At 44.6% G+C, this 8,673-nt stretch overlaps 1 pseudogene; it reads left to right on the top strand.

Moving 5' to 3' along the window:
• The first annotated feature begins 3,417 nt into the window (after positions 1-3,417).
• On the top strand, positions 3,418-8,673 carry LOC100446747 (large ribosomal subunit protein eL31-like; annotated as a pseudogene).

The following is an 8,673-nucleotide window of genomic DNA, read 5'->3' as shown; positions in this document are numbered from 1 at the left end:
GGCAACATTCCATGAGGCCATAGGTGCAGGCTGGGAGAGTGAAGGCAGAGTAACAGGAATGGGGGCTAGAGGTATTTGGATCACTTCTTCATGTAACTTACCTGTGCCTTCAGGGACTATTCAAGCCCAATCATGTACACACCACTTCCATTTGATGATGGAATGCTGCTGTGCACGCCCAATGTTGTGACTTTGTGGGGCAGATAACACCGAGTTCATGATAAGCAGCTCAGGTTTCATGGTAACTAGGTGACCCGAGGTTAAGTACTGAGTCTCTGTTAAGGCCCAGTAGCAGGCCAAGAGCTACTTCTCAAAAGGAGAGTACTTCTGGCTAGGTGCTGGGGCTCATGCCTATAATCCCAGCACTTTGGGAGGCCGAGTCGGGCAGATCACCTGAGGTCAGGAGTTCAAGACCACCCTGGCCAACATGGCAAAACCCTGTCTCTACTAAAAATACAAAAATTACCCAGGTATGGTGGCAGGCGCCTGTAATCCCAGCTACTCGGGAGGCTGAGGCAGGGAGAATCGCTTGAACCCAGGAGGCGGAGGTTGCAGTGGGCCAAGATTGTGCCATTGTACTCCAATCTGGGCGATAAGAGCAAGGCTCTGTCTAAAAAAAAAAAAAAAGTACTTCTTTGCAGAGGATTGAAGACCTTTGAGAGTGTCCATATCTGCCCCTGACACTTCAAGCACCACTGGATCTCCTGGATCACATGGCTCAAGCAGCAGAGCTGCTTGCACAGCACCCTGGACCTGTTACAGAGACTTCTGTTCTGGGCCCCACTCAAAACTGGAAACTTTTCAGGTCATTTGGTAAATGGGCTGGAATAACACACCCAAATGGGGAATATATTGTTCCTAGGAGTTTGAGTTTATAGTGAGCTATGATCACACCCCTGCACTCCAGCCTGGATAACAGAGTGAGATCCTGTCTCTAAAATAATAAAATAATATCAATGTAATGGACCAGCATAATATCTCGTGGAAGAAAAAAGCAATCAAGATCCTTGTGAACTCTCCAGTGGACTGGAAAGTTGACATAGCTCTGAGATAGCACAGTGAAAGTGCATTGCTGGCCTTGCCAGCTAAAAGCAAACTGCTTCTGGTGGTCCTTATTAGATACCCCTGTGATTTCATCTCCAGCCAGTCAATTGTTTCAGTTCCCCAGGCCTCTGACTGTCAAAGTACCCCTAAAAACCCTAGCCTCTGAATTCTTGGAGAGGTGAATTTGAGAAATTTCTCTCATCCATCCTCTTGGCTGGACCCGCAATAATTAAACTCTTTATTTGCTGCAGTTCTCAGTGCAGTGGTATTTTTTGTTTGTTTTTATTTTTGTTTTCTTTTTTTAGACAGGGTCTCACTCTGTTGCCCAGGCTGGTGTACAGTGGTGCGATCATGGCAAACTGCAGCCTAGACCTCCTGGGCTCGGGTGATCCTCCCACCTCGGCCTCCTGGGTAACTGGGACTACAGATGAGTGCCACCATACCCAGCTAATTTTTTGTATTTTTTGTAGACATGAGGTTTTGCGATGTCGCCCAGGCTGGTCTCGAATTCCTGGGCTCAAGCGATCTACATACCTTGGCCTCAACTGCTAGGATTACAGGTGTCAGCCACCACACCCAGCCTAGTGCACTGGTTTTTTTCAGGGCAGTGGGCAAAAAGAACCAGTCGGGCTATAACTTGACCTACAGAGGAGAGGGATTACAGAGCTCTTCGAGGATGCTGGGGCCCTCTCACAAATTTATTTCTCATAGAACGGTAAGTCGTCTGGACCCTCCCAGTGTAGGTAAGTAGGTCTTAAATGACAAATGCACTCTAACATTACAATTCCCTAAGCCTTTGAATCCCTTCCTCTGCGTTAAACCAAGACGGGTCCAGCAATTTCAATTCACTCTACTATGGGACATCTTTGGAATATGTTTTAGCCAACCACTCAAACTGTTAGAGCACTTTCTAACTCCTCAAGCTGCAACATTCAACGCAGTGAGCCCATATCAATAAACTGGGCCAGATCCAATTTTGTGTTGCTTACACTATTATCCTAACCCTTAGTATCTATTCCCATACATGTTCCCCAAATTTCAATTTGTATAAATTAGAAAACTCAAGTAGTCTTTTGGAGTGTAGCCCACCTCCTCCTGGGTCACACTTTATACCTCACCTTTAGACACCTGCTAGGATGCTTTTATTTATTTATTTTGAGGCAGAGTCTTACTCTGTTTCCCAGGCTGTAGTGCAGTGGCACCATCTCAGCTCATTGCAACCTCCACCTCCCAGGTTCAAGCAATTTTACTGCCTCAGCCTCCCAAGTAGCTGGGATTACAGGTGTGCACCCCATGCCTGGCTAATTTTGGTATTTTTAGTAGAGATGGAGTTTCACCACGTTGGCCAGGCTGGTCTCCAACTCCTGGCCTCAAGTAATCTACCCTCCTCGACCTCCTTAAGTGCTGGGATTACAGGTGTGAGCAACCACGCCCGGCCAACATATGATTTTAATTGTCGTTTTCAACAGAAAATTATGACACATGCAGAGAAAATCTGAATCACACAGAAAAAAAGCAGTCAATAGCAATTGTTCCTGAGAAAACCCAGATGTTGCACATACTAGATAAAGACTTTATTTTTATTTATTTATTTTTGAAACAGGGTCGTGCTCTGTTGCTCAGGCTGAAGTGTGGTGGCACAATCATCGCTCCCTGCAGCCTCGACCTCCTGGGCCCCTGCAATCCTCCTACTCAGCCTCCCAAGTAGACAGGACCACAGGTGTGCACTACCATGCCTGATAATTTTTTAAATTTTTTGTAGAGCCAGCATCTCCCTATGTTGCCCAGGCTGGACTCAAACTCCTGAGCTGAAGTGATCCTCCCACCTCGGTCTCCTGAAGTGCTGAGATTACAGGCATGAGCACTGCCTGTTCAAACAACTAAATAAACCATGTCTAAAGAATGAAAAAGAAGTGTCTTTGTTTTCTGTTTCTTATAACGGAATACCTGAAACTGGATTATTTATTTATTTATTTGTTTGTTTATTTATTTATTTATTTTGGAGATGGAGTCTCACTCTGTTGCCCAGGCTGGAGACCAGTGGCGTGACCTTGGCTCACTGCAACCTCCACCTCCCAGGTTCCAGGGGTTCTCCTGCCTCAGCCTCCCCAGTAGCTGGGATTACAGGCGCATGCCGACACGCCCGGCTAATTTTTTGTATTTTAGTAGAGACGGGGTTTCACCGTGTTGCCCAGGCTGGTCTCAAACTGCTGAGCTCAGGCAATCAGCCCACCTCAGCCTCCCACAGTGCTGGGATTACAGGTGTGAGCCGCCACGCCCGGCTGGTGATTTATTTTTAAAAAGAAATTTATTTCTTTTTATTCCTTTTTATTTAATTCAAACAGTCATTGAAGGAATTTGTTTCTTACAGTTATGGAGGCTGAAGAGTCCAAGGTCAGGGAGCTGCTTCTGGTGAGAGCCTTCTTGTTGGCAGGGACTACAGAATCCTGAGGTGATACAGGGCATCACATGGTGAGGGGGCTGAGCATGTTAACTCAGGTCTGTCTTCCTCTTGTTACACCATTTCCACTTCCATGATAACCTATTAATCCTTTAACCCATTTATCCATGAATGGATTAATCCATCCATGAGGTCAGAACTCTCATGACCCACTCACCTCTTAAAGGCCCCACCTCTCAATACTGCCACATTAACGGTTAAATTTCCACATGAGGCCGGGTGCAGTGGCTCACGCCTCTAATCCCAGCATTTTGGGAGGCTAAGGCAGGTGGATCACTTGAGATCAGGAGTTCCAGACCAGTCTGGCCAACATTGTGAAATCCCACCTCTACTAAAACACAAAAATTAGCCAGGTGGGGTAGTGAATGCCTGTAATCCCAGCTACTCAGGAGGCTGAGGCAGGAGAATCCCTTGAACCCGGGAGGCGGAGGTTGCAGTGAGCAGAGTTCACGCCACTGCATTTCAGCCTGGGCGACAGAGCAAGACTCCGTTTCAAACAAAAAAATTTCCACGTGAGTTCTGAAGGGGATAAATATTCAAACCATAGCAGAAAGTATGAGAAATGTGTCACCAAATAGAGAATATCAATTAAGAGACAGAAATTATGGCTGGCTGTAGTGGCTCACATCTATAATCCCAACACTTTAGAAGGCCAAAGGGGGAGGACTGCTTGAGGCCGGGAATTTGAGACCAGGCTGGTCAACATACTGAGACCCCATCTCGATTAAAAGAAACAAAAAGAAAAAAGAAGAAAAGAAATTAATTTAAAAGAACCAGGCTGGATGCGGTGGCTCACGCCTGTATCCCAGCACTTTGGGAGGCCAAGGCGGGCAGATCACGAGGTCAGGGGTTCGAGACCAGCCTGACCAACATGGAGAAACCCTGTCTCTACTAAAAATATATAATTAGCCGGGCATAGTGGTGCATGCCTGTAATCCCAGCTACTCGGGAGGCTGAGGCAGGAGAATTGCTTGAACCCAGGAGGTGGAGGTTGCGGTGAGCAGAGGTCACGCCATTGCACTCCAGCCTGGGCAACAAGAGCAAAACTCCATCTCAAAAAAAAAAAGAAAATAACTCAAAAGATTATTAAAGGAAATTACAAAGGAATTAAAATGGGACACTATTTAATACAAAAGATAGCAGTAATGCTGGAATGGGAGGGGAAATACAAGACATATAGAAACAATAGCAAAATGGCAGACATAAGTTCTATCTTATAGGAATTACATTAAATGTAAAAGGCAGAAATTTGCATAATGAGCAAAAAAATATGATTCAAATATAAGCTATCTGCAAAAGACACATTATAGATTCGAGGACACTTATAGGCTGATACCTGATGTGGTCACTCATGCCTGAAATCCCAGCACTTTGGGAGGCTGAGGTAGGCGGATTGCTTGAGGCCAGAACGTTGAGATCAGCCTAGACAACATAGTAAGACCCTGTCTTGCTAATTAAATACTAACCTCACCCTTTTTTAACAGCAAAAAAAAGGGGAAAAAAAGACATTTATAGGCTGAAAGTAAAAGGAAGAAAAAAGATACATGATGCAAACAATAACCAAGTAATCTCAATTGGCTTGTGCTAATACAAGGCAAAAAAGCACTGAAAGTCAAAAATTGTTACTAGAAACAAAGAAGGACATTTAAAAATTATTAAATGGTCTCTTCTTTTGTCTTTTCTTCTTCTTTTTTTTTTTTTTATACGGAATCTTGCTCTGTCCCCAGGCTGGAGTGCAGTGGCACAATCTCAGCTCACGGCAACCTCCACCTCCCGGGTTCAAGCGATTCCCCTGCCTCAGCCTCCCAAGTAGCTGGGACTACAGGCACGTGCCACCACACCCAGCTAATTTTTCGTATTTTAGTAGAGACAGGGTTTCACCATGTTGGCCAGGATGGTCTCAATCTCCTGACCTTGTGATCCACCTGCCTCAGCCTCCCAAAGTGCTGGGATTACGCCCGGCTCTTTCTCTTTTTTTGAGACAGGGTCTCACTCTCTCACCCAGGCTGGAATGTAGTGGTGTGATCGTGGATCACTATAGCCTCAAACTCCTGGGCTCAAGCAATCCTCCCACCTCAGCCCCCTAAGTAGCTGGGGCTATGGGCACACACTATCATGTCCAGCTAATTTTTAATTTTTTTTGTCAAGATGGGGTCTCACTATGTGGCCCAGGCTGGTCTCAAACTCCTGGGCTCAAGTGATCCTCCCACCTTGGCCTGCGAAAGTCCTAGGATAACAGGTGTGAGCCATTGCACCCAGGTAAAAGGTCAATTTTATCAATCAAGAAGATGGAAAATAAAAGAGAAAAGAAAAGAAAAAGATGTAGCAATTATAAACATAAATGTGCCTAACAACGGAGCTTCCCAAAACATGAAGCAATAATTGACAGACTTGAAAGAAGAAATAGGCAATTCAGGCTGGGCATGGTGGCTCATGCCTGTAATCCCAGCACTTTTGGGAGGCCAAAGTGGGTGGATCATTTGAGGTCAGGAGTTTGAGACCAGCTTGGCCAACATGGTGAAACCCCATCTCTACTAAAAATATAAAAATTAGCCAGGCGTGGTGGCATATGCCTGTAATCCCACCTACTTGGGAGGTTAAGGCAGGAGAATTGCTTGAACCCGAGAGGCAGAGGTTGCAGTGAGCTGAGATTGTGCCACTGCACTCCAGCCTGGGCAACAGAGTGAGACTCCAACTCAAAAAAAAAAAAAAAAGGAATAAGCAATTCAATGATAATCACTGAGGACTTCAATACCTCCACTTTCAATAATGGATAGAACATCTAGACAAAAGATCAACAAGGAAAGGGAGGACTTGAACAATACTATTAACCAACTAGACTTAACAGATATCTATAAAACACTCCACCTAACAATAGCAGAATATATATCCTTCTAAAGTTCACATGAGGGCCAGGGGCAGTGGCTCACGCCTATAATCCCAGCACTTTGGGAGGCTGAGGTTGGTGGATCTTTTGAGGCCAGGAGTTCGAGACCAGCCTGGCCAACATGGCTAAGCCCCATCTCTACTAAAACTATAAGAATTAGCCAGGTATGGTGGCGCGTGCCTGTAATCCCAGCTACTTGGGAGGTTAAGGCAGGAGGATTGCTTGAACCTGAGAGGCAGAGGTTGCAGTGAGCTGAGATTGTGCCACTGCATTCCAGCCTGGGCAACAGAGTGAGACTCCACCTCAACGCCTGTAATCCCCGCTACTGGGGTGGCTGAGGCACAAGAAACACTTGAACCTGGGAGGCAGATGTTGCAGTGAGCTGACATTGCACCACTGTACTCCAGCCTGAACAACAGAGTGAGACTCTGTCTAAAAAAAAAATAAATAAAAATAAAGTGCACATGAAAAAATTGTTCAGTATAAAACATATTTTAGGCCAAAAAATAACTCATAAACTTTAAAATATTGTAATAATGCAAAGTATGTTTTGTAATCATAATGGAATAAAATTAGAAATTAATCACAGAAGAAAATGAGAAATTCACAAATATGTGGAAAATAAAAAACATATTCTTGAATAAACAATGAATCGAAGAAATTACAGGGATGTTAGACAACACTTTGAAATAAATAAAAATAAAAACAAAACCTATTAAAATTTTATGCAATGCAGCTAAACCAGTGCTTAGAGGGAATTTTATAGCTGCAAATAAATAAATTTTAAAAAGAAAAAAGACCTCAAATCAATAGCCTAAACCAAAGAAAAAAAGCATCTATGAGCTGTGGCTTATGCCTATTATCACAACATTTTGGGAGGCTAAGGCGGGAAGATCACTCGAGGCCAGGAATTTGAGACCCACCTGGTCAACATAGTAAGACCCATCTCTACAAAAAAAAAAAAAAAAAAAAAAAAAAATTAGCCAGGCATAGAGACAGTTTCCTGTAGTCCCAGTTACTGGAAGGCTGAGATGGGAGGATTACTTGAGCCCAGGAGCTTGAGGCTGCAGTGAGCTATGATCGGGGTACTGCGCTCCAGCATGGGATTAGACTGGAAATAAATGAAATACAGAATGAAAGAAAAATAGATAAAATCAATGAAACCAAAAGTTGATTCTTTGAAAAGATGAACAAAATTGACAAAACTTTAGCTAGATTGACCAAGATAAAAAGAGAGAAGACTCAGCTGGGCCTGCTGGCTCATGCCTGTAATCTCAACACTTTGGGAGGCTGAGGCAGGAGGATCATTTGAAGCCAGGACTTTTTGGGGGGATTTTTTGGCTTTTCTTTGAGACAGTGTCTCGCTCTGTTGCCCAGGCTGGAGTGCAGTGACACACCATTCACTGCAACCTTGAACTGCTGGGCTTAAGCGATCCTCCCAACTCAGCCTCCCTAGTAGCTGGGACTATAGGTGTGAACCACCACACCTGGCTAATTTTTGTATTTTTTGTAGACAGGGATTTCGCCCTGTTGCTCAGGCTGGTCTTGGACTCCTGGACTCAAGCAATCCACCTGCCTCAGCCTTCCAAAGTGCTAGGATTACAGGTGTGAGCTACCATTCCTGGTCAAAGCCAGAAGTTTGAGACCAGGCTGGGCAACAAAAGTGAGATGTGTCTACACAAAACAAAATTCAAAAAATTAGCTGACCTGGCATGGTGGCATGTACCTGTAGTCCTAGCTACTCAGTAGGCTGAGGCAGAAGGATCGCTTGAGCCCAGGAGCTCAAGGCTGCAGTGAGCTATGCACATACTTCACTTCAGCCTGGGCAATAGAGCAAGATCCTGTCTCAAATAAATAAATAAATAAATAAATAAATAAAGCTTTCCAACCTGGGCCCGGCAGAATGGCCTGCAAAGAAGGGTGGCGAGAAGAAAAAGAGCTGTTCTGTCATCAACAAGGTGGTGACCGAGAATACACCATCAACCTTCACAAGTGCATCCATGGAGTGGGTGTCAAGAAGCATTCCCCTTGGGCACGCAAAGAGATCTGGAAATTTGCCATGAAGGAGATTGGAGCTCCAGATGTGTGCATTGATACCAGACTCAACAAAGCTGTCTGGGCCAAAGGAATAAGGAATGTCCAAGACCTTATCCGTGTGCGGTTGTCCAGAAAACGTAATGAGGATGAAGATTCACCAAATAAGCTCTATACTTTGGTTACCAATGTACCTGTTACTGCTTTCAAAAATCTACAGGCAATGTGGATGAGAACTAACTGCTGA

The sequence above is a fragment of the Pongo abelii genome, chromosome 10, assembly GCF_028885655.2.
Source record: "Pongo abelii isolate AG06213 chromosome 10, NHGRI_mPonAbe1-v2.0_pri, whole genome shotgun sequence".
In the NCBI taxonomy this organism is placed as follows: Eukaryota; Metazoa; Chordata; class Mammalia; order Primates; family Hominidae; genus Pongo; species Pongo abelii.
The sequence above is the reverse complement of the archived record's forward strand: the minus strand, read 5'-3'. Positions and strand labels throughout refer to the sequence as shown.